Consider the following 12,498-nt stretch of genomic DNA (forward strand, 5'->3'; position numbering starts at 1 on the left):
ATGATTTATTGTGTAATGTTTGTTTAATTATTAGTGTTATATTTTATTAGGTGTAACAAATTATGTGATTAGAATAGGTTACATTTTTTTATTAAATGTGTGTGTGCCGAATTCGTATGTGTATGTGTGTGTGGATATTTGTTCTATTTTTATTTCATTTAAATTAAGAACATAAAAGGGGAAAAGAATATTAGTTGTCATCTTTTGGGATAAGATGACAAGGCCTATCTATTGGCTTATGTTCACATTTGGATAGGGTTTAGGTGAGGTGTAAAGAGAGGAAATAGTGGAATTATGCTTATTTGGTGGGATACGATTTGAGCTTTCACACTTGGATTCTTTCTTAGGGTTAGGTTAGCAAGGGTTATAAATATAAGACATGTGAGCCTTGGAAACCTTTGTTGTGTGGCTGCTGAAATCGAGAGAGAAAGCAAGAGAGGAGTGCACAAAAAAGAGAGGAAAAAAAAGAGAAAGAAGGAGAAGTGTTTGATTTCAAAAATCTCTAGGTATGTGTTCTTGTCTTGATTTTGGTTTTTGATCCTCTAAGATTAGGTTCCTCCTTCTCAATTCTAAAAAAAAAAAATTCTCTTTTGGTGGTGTATTTCGAAATCCCTAGGTGCCTAAGGATTGATTCGCTTTGTGTTTTTGAACACTACTGAGGAGGTAATGGGATCCCCTACCCTTTTGTTGATTTGATTCTTGTTTATGGTCATGGATTAGTATTTGATGTTTTAGGAAAATATGTCTACGTTTGATCGTATGGTTTTAATGAATATGTGTATGGTGATGTTCTCTTAATAAGAAGCATTATTATGTTTTAATTAAATTTTTGGAAACAAGAGGATATCTTTGTGTATGTTTCAGCCTAGTATTGTGGCATGATTCAATTTATTTCTTTTGGGTTTTGATAAACATGTTTCTTGATTAAGGAATATGGTGTAAAATTTGAGCATAAGGAATATGAGCAAGAGAGATATGATGTATAAATATTTTTTATGTATGGTAGAAAAGCATGCTAGAATGGTGTTGATTATATGATAATGCCATAATTTTACTTTAGTGGTAGTAGTTAGTATAGTTTGTAGTATGTTAGTTTTTGTGGATTTTGGTTCAAGCCGGGATTTAGTTGGAAACTCATAGCAACTATTATGGATTTTATAAGTTTAACCTATAGTTTAGAAATATTAATTATAACATAAGGTTTGATTAGTATTGCTGGTCTTAGAAATATTATTTATTATAACTTAAGGTTTAGATAGAATTAATAAGAGCATGACACTTGTCATAATCATGTTTATTAAGGATTTAAGTATTTTTGATGAATAGTTTAATTAAAAGAAAGATCTAGAAGCTCTAGAACCTTCCAGCACCTATTAGGATCACATTTTGACTCAGTCAAAGTTGTTTAATCAATTCAAAATATGCTGAAAAAGTGTAAATACGTATTTGATATATCAACGTATGCCGATATATCGCATCTATAGGGCCTGATATATCGCCTACGACAGATATAGAAAACATGTCGACTTCGCACGAACGAACGAACGGGGCTCGGGAAAATGGTCTAGGCGATATATCGCCCAGGGTAGGCGATATATCGCCCCTGGTGCTTTTTTTTAAAGTTTGTGGTTTTTAAATTTAAAAATGGCCTTAACCACTTAGCCTGCCTTTGAACGATTTTGACCGAGTTCTAGGCGTCTGTTGAACAAAAATTTAAATCTTTATCATTTTATATTCATTTATTTATTCAAATTAAAAAGGGTTAGTTTCACTCCTTGAAATCTATAAATAGGACCTAGTACTCAGCCATTTTCTTCATTCTTCAAGTGCTCTTCAAAGCCTTCAAGTTGCTAAGGTTACTATAGAGAGAAACACTTGGGTTTTGGGTTAAAAGCTTTTACAATCTAAGCTTTTCTAAACACTTGGGAAGTAAGATATAGAGTTATTTCGGTATCGAGGTATAGATCAAGTCATAAGATCATTCGAGGTATTCTTATCCTTAAGTTCAATTCTTCATGGTTCTTTAGTTTTCTTTTATTTTCTTTCATATCCTAACTCTTGTTTATGATTCTTGATTAGGTGTTTAAGTTTCTTGAAACTTAAGGTTCTTTTCGGTAAGTTTCTACTCGGATGGTTTAGTTTTCTTTTCATCTCTATTCTTTAGAAACTCACCATTGTTACTGTTGATTTTAGGAGTGTTCCAAATCCCGTTCTTGTTCCGAAATATCCCCCGTTTTTGGTAAGGAAAATAGGATATATTATATGTGTTTATATGTTTATGTTATTATATGTTTTATGCTATAATTAATATGTATGTGTATAAATATGTTTTGTAGTCCTTGGGCATATGACTTGCTTAGATAGCAAGCCCCAATAATTTATGTTGTAGTCGCTTGGGCATATGACTTGCTTAGTTAGCAAGCCCCAAGAATTTTTATCATTTTCATGGTTTAGAGTTATGATTTACCTACTTCGATTAGTAGACAGAGGACCTAGATGGTTTATTATATACTATAGTGTGATCTAACCTACCTCGAGTAGTAGACAGAGGACCTAGATGGTTTTATCACATACCATGTTAATGAGTTAATGACAATTAATATTGTAGTCCTATATGATATACGATTTTATAGTCATATGTTTTATAATATATGGATATGATATATGTTGTTAGTAGATTTTCCTTGCTGAGCATTAGGCTCATTCCTTTCTTTTTAGCATGATGCAGGAAAATGAATATGGAAGGCGGGAAGGATTTGTGGCAGCTTGGCATGTGTGTTGAGGATGAATGGATTGAATGGACTAGTTGACGATCAAGGATGACGTTGTTTTTATATCTTTTGATTTATGTTTCTATGTATTTCCGCACTTAGTTTTAACAATTGATTTAAGTTTATGTTTTATGTTTTTATGTACTAAACAATGGGTACCCATACCGTATTTTATATTACATACTTTACTTTAAATTTGGCACAATATTTTTTGGGTTTTAAATAAAGTTATGTTATTCCTTATGTATGTATTCAAATTAGTATCTATGTCATAGAAGTTTTTAATGGTCCGAGGTCTTAGAATTAGTCGTGGCATTACAGATAATGTTGTGTTTCTCAAGAATATACGAGGATGCATGATTGAAGGAAAACATGATGTAGTTTTCTTTAAGTTGATAGTATATTTGAACAAGGCTTTATTGATACGAACCACACCAACACTGTGATGAAACCCGACACCAAATATGGCACAGCCACCAAGAACACACGAAATGGGAATGAAGAACCGCGACCCAATGCTTAGCCAAGCACGAACCTTGGTATGAGGAAGACGCCACAAACGGGAATGGGAATCCGTTTGATAAGTCGGATTGAACGCCACAAGGAATACCCTTGATAAGTTCTAATAGTCTCTTCAAGAACTCAAGAAGAAAACCTCTCAATTTTCATTTCATAATAATCTGATTTTTCCAAATGTTTTCAAGGCCTTATATAGCCGAAAATTACATCAATACAAGCCCCTTTGTCTTCCTAAGAACCGAAAAATTAAAGACAAGCCTTTTGTCTTCCTAATGAAACCGAAAAATAAAGACAAGCCTTGTCTTCCTAATGAAAACCGAAATTTAAAGACAACCCTTTGTCTTCCTAATAAAAACCGAAAATTAAAGACAAAAAGGACTCTTGGACTCACACAAGTCAAGTGTTTGACTTTTCACAAAAAAAAAAACAAAGACTAAATAAAAAATACAAGATGACAAAACACAATAAGACTCATCAAGCTCCTAAACTGAGTCTTTTGGCTCGCGCCCTCGTCACCAGACCAACTGGAACTAGACTTGGATCTTTAGTCTTGGTGTCCTCATCATTCCCCCCCTCTTGAGAAGGATTTGTCCTCAAATCTTCACCTGCATCAAAAGGACTCAAATCAGAAACATTAAAAGTAGCACTAACAGTATACTCACCTGGTAAATCGAGTTTGTAGGCATTGTCATTGATCCTTTCTAGCACTTGAAACGGACCATCTCCTTGAGGTAGAAATTTGGAACATCTTTGTGCTGGGAATCGCTCTTTCCTCATGTGTAACCATACCCAATCACTGGGGTCAAAAACCTGCTTGTGACGACCCTTGTTAGCATCAAGTTGGTTAGTGTTTAAAAGAGCCTCCTTAACCTCACTTTTTTTTGCATAAAAATTATTTTGTTTTCTCTCTAATTTTCCCTCATTGATCGAACTCTTCTCTTTCTTTTCTCTCTCACTTGATTCGACCCTTTTCTCTCTTTGTCTCTCTTTTTTCTCACTCTCATTCATCTTTTCACTCTCCTTCTTTTGCTCACTCAATTTTTTTTTATCACTCAATTTTTGCAACCTCACTTGGTCTTCATATACTTGCTTTGGCGTCAATGGAGCTAGAGTGATTGTTTGTTGACGGAACGTGAATGAGTACTTGTTGGTGAAGCCATCATGCTGGACTCGCCGATCAAATAGCCAAGGCCTTCCTAGAAGGAGGTGTCCAGCTTGCATGGGAACCACATCGCACAATACCTCATCCTCATACTTGCCAATTCGAAATGATACCAGCACCTGTGTTGTAACCCTCACTTCACCACTATCATTCAACCACTGCAACTTGTATGGAAGAGGATGTTTAAGCGTTGGGAGCCCTAGCTTTTCAACCATGGAAGAACTAGCAACGTTAGTGCAACTACCACCATCAATAATAACACTGCATACCTTGTCTTTCACATGACAACGAGTGTGAAAGATGTTCTCCCGCTGCACCTCTTCTTCCTCTTCTTTTTGCTTGCAAATTTAAGGCTCGTCGTGTGACTAGTGCAAGCATCTCACCAGATTCTGGCCCATACTCTTCATCATTGATAGAAGCATCTTCCAATGGTGGCATGTCAGCAAGAGCATCTTCATCTTCAGAATCGAGCTCGCCACTTTCTCGAATCACCATAACTCTCTTGTTTGGACATTGGCTAGCTATGTGTCCTCGCCCCTGACATTTGAAACACTTTATCTCACTAGAACGGGACGAAGGAGGGGCTGTTTTACCTTGAAGGGTCGTGGCTGGTTTTGGTGTAAAGGATGAAGTAGGTTGGTCTTCTTCCTTCTTTGGATAGTTCGACCGCCAAGGTGTTGCACTTGAATTTTGTGGGATTTGTCTTGGATTTGAACTTGTACTACCCCTCTTGAGCTACCCCTCAACTTTGATTGCCATATGCACCAAATCTTCTAATTCCACATAATGGTGTAGCTCAATTGGATTAGCAATCTCTCGGTTCAACCCATTCAAAAACCTTGCCATTGTTGCCTCCCGATCCTCTTCCACATTGGCTCTAATCATAGCCATCTCCATCTCTTTTTAATACTCATCAACACTCTTGGAACCTTGACGAAGGCCCTGCAACTTAAGGTATAGATCTCGATAATAATGAGATGGTACAAACCGTCGCCTCATCACCCTCTTCATGGCCTCCCATGTGTCAATAGGACGATCTCCACTCCGCCTCCTGTTGATGTACAACTGATCCCACCAAACAATAGCATAATCAGTAAACTCAATGGCAGCAAGTTTTACCTTCTTCATGTTGGAGTAGTTGTGACAATCAAAAACTAGCTCCATTTTCTTCTCCCACTCATGGTATGCTTCAGGATCACTCTTCCCCTAAAATGCTGGGATTCTCATTTTGATATTCCCCAAATAATTATCTACCTGGTTCCTATCTTCTCTATTCCCACCATACCTCCTATGGTTACCCGCCGACATCCTATCAAACTCATCATCAGAAACTACCCCTTCTAAATCCCCTTCATTCTCATCCTCCCTTTGGTGTACCCTACCCCTCCTTGGTCTCCGTTGTGCCCCCTCTTCTACCCTATCCAACCCGCTCATGTATTTGCTCACACTCCTCCCTCAACATCCTCCTCATCTCCCCCATTAAAGCTTCAATTTGTAGATTTGGAACTGTAGGTGGTGGAGCGTCATTGCCTGCATTTCTTTCTGTATTTTGTGACATGATGGAGAATCTGCAAAACAATAAGGTTAGACAATTATAGAAAGGACCTCACTGCACTCCCTCACGTGTTTCACTCAAAGAAAATGGTCACTCAAGTACACTCGTGTTTGCACTCAATGATGGCTTTTACCCTCAAATAAGCTCACACCTCTGCCTTTTTCCACTCTATTTTCTTCTTTAAGCTCTTTGAAAACTAATGAAACGGTGATATGGAGGTTCAAGCAGCCAATTCTACCAAACAAATCAAACGAAAACCGATGAAAAAGTGGCGAAAAATGGTGATTTTTGGAACACTTGTGTGGGGTTTTGGCAAAAGGGCCTCTAAACGATGGTGATTTTTTTTTTTTTTTTAGAGTTCGGATCCTCTTGGTTTTCTTCTTCTTTCTTTTCTTTCTTTCTTTCTTCTTTTCTTTTCTTTTTTCTTTGATTTCTCAAATGCAGATGCAAGGACGATTCGAAAACAAAACAAATCAGATTTCACAAGAGAAACAATAGAGACTCAATGCAGATTCGGATTTCACAAAAAAGAAAAGAGAAAACTCAACCCACATTCGGATTTAACAATAAGAATAAGAGAAACTCAATCCCAACTCAGATTTCACCATAAGAACAAGAGAAAACTCAATCCCAATTCAGATTTCACAATAAGAACAAGAAAAAAACTCAATCCCAATTCAGATTTCACACTAAGAACAAGAGAAATCTCAAACCCAATTTCAGATTTTACAATAAGAACAAGAAAAAAACTCAATCCCAATTCAGATTTCACACTAAGAACAAGAGAAATCTCAAACCCAATTTCAGATTTTACAATAAGAACAAGAAAAAAACTCAATCCCAATTCAGATTTCACACTAAGAACAAGAGAAATCTCAAACCCAATTTCAGATTTTACAATAATAACAAGAGAAAACCAATGCAAAGTCAGATTCCACACGTAGAACAAGATAAAACTCAAAGCCCTAATTCACGTTAAGAACCCTAATTCATGATTTCAGAAATGAAAAGAAAACAAAATAGGGAATTACAAAGGAATTGAAACTTTGTGTAGACTAGTTTCGGATTTCAAGGGATTTCACAAAGAAATAATGGAAACTAAACTAGGAAATAAGAACACGATTTGAACAAAGAAACAATCTGGAATAAAGAGATTAACTATAATGGTTTCGGATTTTTAGAAGGAAAACAAGAACAAAGACTAAGAAAATCAAGAACACGAATAGATAGATTTTTTTTTTTCAAGAAACCCTAAAATTGAAATACGAATAGAATAGAAACACAAATGAAAGAATAAAAAAAAAAGGATAGGCCAAACCGGATGATCCTAATCTCTGATACCAACTGATACGAACCACACCAACATTGTGATGAAACCCGACACCAAATATGGAACAGCCACCAAGAACACACGAGATTGGAATGGAACCGCGACCCAATGCTTAGCCAAGCACGAACCTTGGTATGAGGAAGACGCCACAAACGGGGATGGAATCCATTTGATAAGTCAGGATGAACGCCACAAGGAATCTCCTTGATAAGTTCAAAAGTTTCTTCAAGAACTCAAGAAGAAATAAACTCACAATTTCATTCAACATAATCTGCCTTTTCACATTGTTTTGGTAGTCCTTATAAGGACGAAAATTACATGAAAACAAGACCCTTGGTCTTCCTAATGAAAGCACCATAAACAAGACCTTTCGGCTCACACAACTCTTCAGCTCACAAAACAAGACCTTTCGGCTCACACAACTCTTCAGCTCACACAAGTCAAGTGTTTGACTTTTACAAAATAAAGAAAGACCAAATAACAAAAATAACGTGAATAAATTAAAAATACAAGATGACAAATACAATAAGACTCATCAAGCTCCTAAACTGAGTCTTTTGGCTCGCGCCCTCGTCACCAGATCAACTGGAACTAGACTTGGATCGTTAGTCTTGGTGTCCTCATCAGATATTCCCTCCCACCTTGACTGGGCATGCCGGCAATGGTTCAAGCAGTGTAAAATGCAGTCCATCAGCTCGTGGAAAACTTTTCTGTTGACTTCAAGAGGGCGTTCCGAGCTTCTCAAGCTGCCCGCGTCAAAGCCGAAACCCTGGCGAACGTGAAGCAACAGCCCGAGGAACTCCGTCTTACCTTGCAGCTGATCGAACAAGTCATCAATCCTTGGTAGAGGGTACTTATTCTTAATGGTTAACTTGTTCAATTCTCTGTAATCGATGCACATCCTCAAAGTCCTGTCCTTCTTCTTAACGAACAACACTGGAGCGCCCCATGGAGAGTAGCTAGGCCTGATAAACCCCAAATCCAGAGGTTCTTGCAGCTGTATCTTCAGCTCTTTCAATTCTGCTGGTGCCATTCTGTATGGTGTCTGATACTGGTTCTGTCCCCGGTGCTAGCTCAATCTCAAACTGGATCTCCCTGCGCGGCGGCAACCCTGGAAAATCCTCAGGAAACACATCTAAGAACTCACACACCAACCTGGTCTCTCCCGGCCCTGCCGGCATGACTCTAGCAGTATCCACTACACTAGCCAGAAAACCTATGCATCCCCCCTGCAGCAGGTCTCTGGATCTCAATGCTGAAATCAGGGGCACGCGGCGTCCAGACACCGCTTCCACAAAAACAAAAGGGTCCTCGCCCTCAGGCTCAAAAGTAACCATTTTCTTCCTGCAATCAATCGTAGCCCCATACCTGACCAACCAATCCATCCCTAAGATCATATCAAAATCCTCCATATCTAACTCGATCAGATCCACCGAAAGTTCCCTACCATCAACCACCACTGGCAGTGCCCTAATCCATCTCTTAGATACTACCAGTTCTCCTGTAGGCAAAATGGTCCCAAACCCTGAAGTACTAAACTCACTAGGTCTACAAAGTCTATCAATCACCTTATCAGAAACAAACGAATGTGTAGCACCAGAGTCTATCAAAACAATAAAAAGAGTGCCAGCACTAGAAAGTTGACCTGTCACTACCGAGGGACTAGCCTCGGCCTCAGCCTGTGTCAAAGTGAATACTCGAGCTGGAGTCAAGCTATCCACCTTTCTCGCTTCACCTTTCTTCACCGTTGGGCAGTCTTTCCTGAGATGCCCTACTACTCCGCACACAAAGTAAGCCTTGGCCCGACACTCGCCCAGATGGCGTCTTCTACATCTCGGACACTCTGGATAGGTCCGCCATGCCTCGCCGCCACCCTGACGGCCACCCTGACCACCCCGACCCCTACTATTAGGACCAACAGCGGTCGAAGTATCAGGAGTCTTCCTCTTGAAGTCACTGGGGCCTCCGCCCTGTAACGCCCTGGATAACCAAGACCGTTACACTGTGTGTTTGAATAGTGCAAGACTTGCTAGTCAAGTCATTTGACTCAAAATGTGTAACTACTGACGTAAGCAAGTTAGGTCAAAAAGAATTTTGGTTATAAACAACTAAGTTTTACAAAAACACATGTTTTATACATGGGATCCCAAAACAAGGTTTAAATAACGTAAATATAAAATTCTTGTTAACAAATAAACCACCAAGCCACTCTAATGGCAAAATTCACAGTTTAAGTTCCCGTCCCTGTACATTTTCCCCCGACCGTGGTGGCCGAGCAGCTGACTATGTACACCTCGCCCCCAGAGCTCTCCAACCCATGGCCAACTAGCATTACCTGCACCATGTAGCACCCGTGAGCCGAGGCCCAGCAAGAAAACATAACATCATAATATAACAGTTATAGCAGCTAAACAATTTGTTGAGCATAATCCAAATAATCACAAGGTACTAATCAGTTACCAGCACACCATAAAATACATTCAAGGCAGCACACTGGCCAATAACCAATAATTCAACTCCAGGTACTCATCAAGTCATACACCATAATCAACAATAGAACCTACACCAAGCAATAACTAAGGTTAATGCCCGCATGCTGCACCCTCTGTTTAATTCACTGTCTTTGGCTCGCTTAGGCCAATCTCAGTGACATACCCACTGACTCCGGCCAGCTTAACTGAGCTCAGTGATTAATAAGCTGTCCTCGGATACCAGTGTCCGAGCCGTGCCATGTGCGCAAGTGTTGATTTCGGCACCCTTAGGCCGCTTATCACATGTCCCAGTGGCATAATACCACCCCATGACATTTATATAATTAGAGGGAACTCTTAGTCCCAACATATTCTCACAGCAGTTCATATAATTATAGGGAACTCTCCCAACATATTCGCATAGCAATTCATATAATTATAGGGAACTCTTAGTCCCAACATACTCTCACAGCAATACAAACAAATATAGGGAACACTTAGTCCCGACCTATCCACCTACATAGGTGCAGTTTTCTTACCTTGATTCCAAATGCTTTAATTAGAAAGGACGACCCCCGAGCGCGATCCACTTCCCGAGCCCTAGCTTATCACCTAGTCACAATCAATATAATGGATTCTATTAATATTCAAATATAGGTTTTCGTACACAAAACTAGCTTCCGGGAAGTCGAATCCCACCAAGCACGGTGGTGAGATTGATCCCGAGCACCCTAGGCTCGATCCCCGTACTTTAAAACCATGAACGTTCAAGTATGCATCTAAGGGCTGCGGCCCCCAAAGCTTAGTTGTGACCCTGCCCTTAAAACAGAACCAAGGCCTTCCCTGAAGGAAGACACGCGCCGTGGCCCTTGCCTTGGGCGCCCCGGCGCTCCCCCTTGGCCGAGCCTTCCTGGCTCATCTTCATCCTAGGGCCGCAGCGCTCTAGAGCAAAGCCGCGGCCCTTCCCTTCGAGCCCATAATTTCCACCATTTCTGACCTCCAAACCTTACCCAAAATCATCCCAAAGCTCCCTATTTCAATATCAATCATTCCCAACACTTTTAAGACAACTTTAACATCATAATTCAACAGGAAACCCAGTCTAAGACTCATTGCAATCCATGTTTCAATCTCTGAAACTCAAGAACAACAAACACCAAAACCACCCATTCAAAACTCATATTTATACTTCTAAATCATAAATTAAAGTATACCTTTTCAGCTGAGCCCCTTCTCTAAGCAGAATCCCAGCTAGTTCCCAAGTTTCTAGCTTCAATTCAACCTTAAACACCAAAATTATAATTATCTTATTACCCAGAAAATGTAATGACCCACTAATCTAGACTAATTGGACCATTATCGAAACTATACATAAAACTTACATTTTTACGAAAATACCATAATTTATTGAGTAACTTGAAAATAAGAGTTATTTACAAATAAACAGAATACTAAGAAGGATTATGGGATCCCATTGTTTTTAAAACAAAACATGATTTAAAATAAAAGACATTACATAATAATGCGGAAAATACACATAAAAACCATAAAAACATAAAAGGAGACTATATCCTCGAATCGAATAACACTCGGCCCCTTGACTCCATTCATCATCGATACACATTCTCCAAGCGTCACGAATCTTTCCGCCTATAAACTTATTTTCCTGCACATAAACAGAAAGGAGTGAGCCTAATGCCCAGTAAGGAAAATCTAACACAAAGTCACATACATAATTTCATAAGAAAACATAAAGACTTAACATAACACATATAACATACACTTATTATAATGGCCATTATTACTTGGGGTCCCATAGGCTAAACAAGCATATGCCCATGGGATTAGTGGGGTCCTACTAGCTAAGTAGGTCATATGCCCATAACCCATTTGGGGTCTTGTTAGTCATATGGGTCATATGCCCAAGCCTACAAACATACACATATACATATCATAACACTTTTAATAACATAAAACATATAGATAACAATAAGCACATAACATATTGATTCTAGCCTATTTTCCTTACCAAAGTTACCGAGATTATGGACTGAGTTGGGATTGTTGGAACACTCCTAAAACCATAAAAAAAGAGTAAGTCTAAAGAAAGGAGATGAAATGAAAGAGATGGAAAGACTAAACCATAGAAAACATACTTACCGACTTATATGCTTAAAAGCTTGGATTCCCTAACCAAAATAAGAATAAGGTTAGGGGACTGAGTAGAAGGTTTTGAGAAAGGAAATAACATAAAAATACAGAAAAGAACTAGAGTTTTGGTTTTACCTCAAAGATTGCAAGATCAATCTAACATCCACCGAAATACTATAGCACTCACTTACTTCCCAAAGTGTTTGATAAGCTTATGATGTTTAAGCTTATAGTTTTTCCCCAAACCAAGTGTTTACACTCTCACACTCACTTAACACTAGCAGCCTCTGAACTTAGAGCAAATGGTGAATAATGGCTGGGTACTAGGTCCTATTTATAGAGTTTGGGAATGAAAATATCTTGATTTTACTTGAATAAAAATAATGGCTTTTTAAGTGAAAATCATTTGAATAATCGTTCAGCAGAGGCTGAAGACTCGTTCAGAAGATGCTGGACTGTTGAAGGAGTTTGAATGGCTGAAGGGAAAAGAATTCAAATGTATTTGAATTCATGCTGGTGGAGGCGATATATCGCCCCCT

The 12,498-nt window shown here is 38.7% G+C and overlaps 1 long non-coding RNA gene across 1 annotated transcript; it reads left to right on the forward strand.

Moving 5' to 3' along the window:
* Window positions 1-239: 239 nt before the first annotated feature.
* Window positions 240-3,019, forward strand: LOC133816379 (uncharacterized). The gene is made up of 3 exons (XR_009885197.1): window positions 240-506; window positions 617-663; window positions 2,729-3,019. It is a non-coding gene; the product is annotated as an uncharacterized LOC133816379 (long non-coding RNA).
* Window positions 3,020-12,498: the final 9,479 nt, after the last annotated feature.

The sequence above is a fragment of the Humulus lupulus genome, chromosome 2 (genome assembly GCF_963169125.1).
Source record: "Humulus lupulus chromosome 2, drHumLupu1.1, whole genome shotgun sequence".
Lineage (NCBI taxonomy): Eukaryota > Viridiplantae > Streptophyta > Magnoliopsida > Rosales > Cannabaceae > Humulus > Humulus lupulus.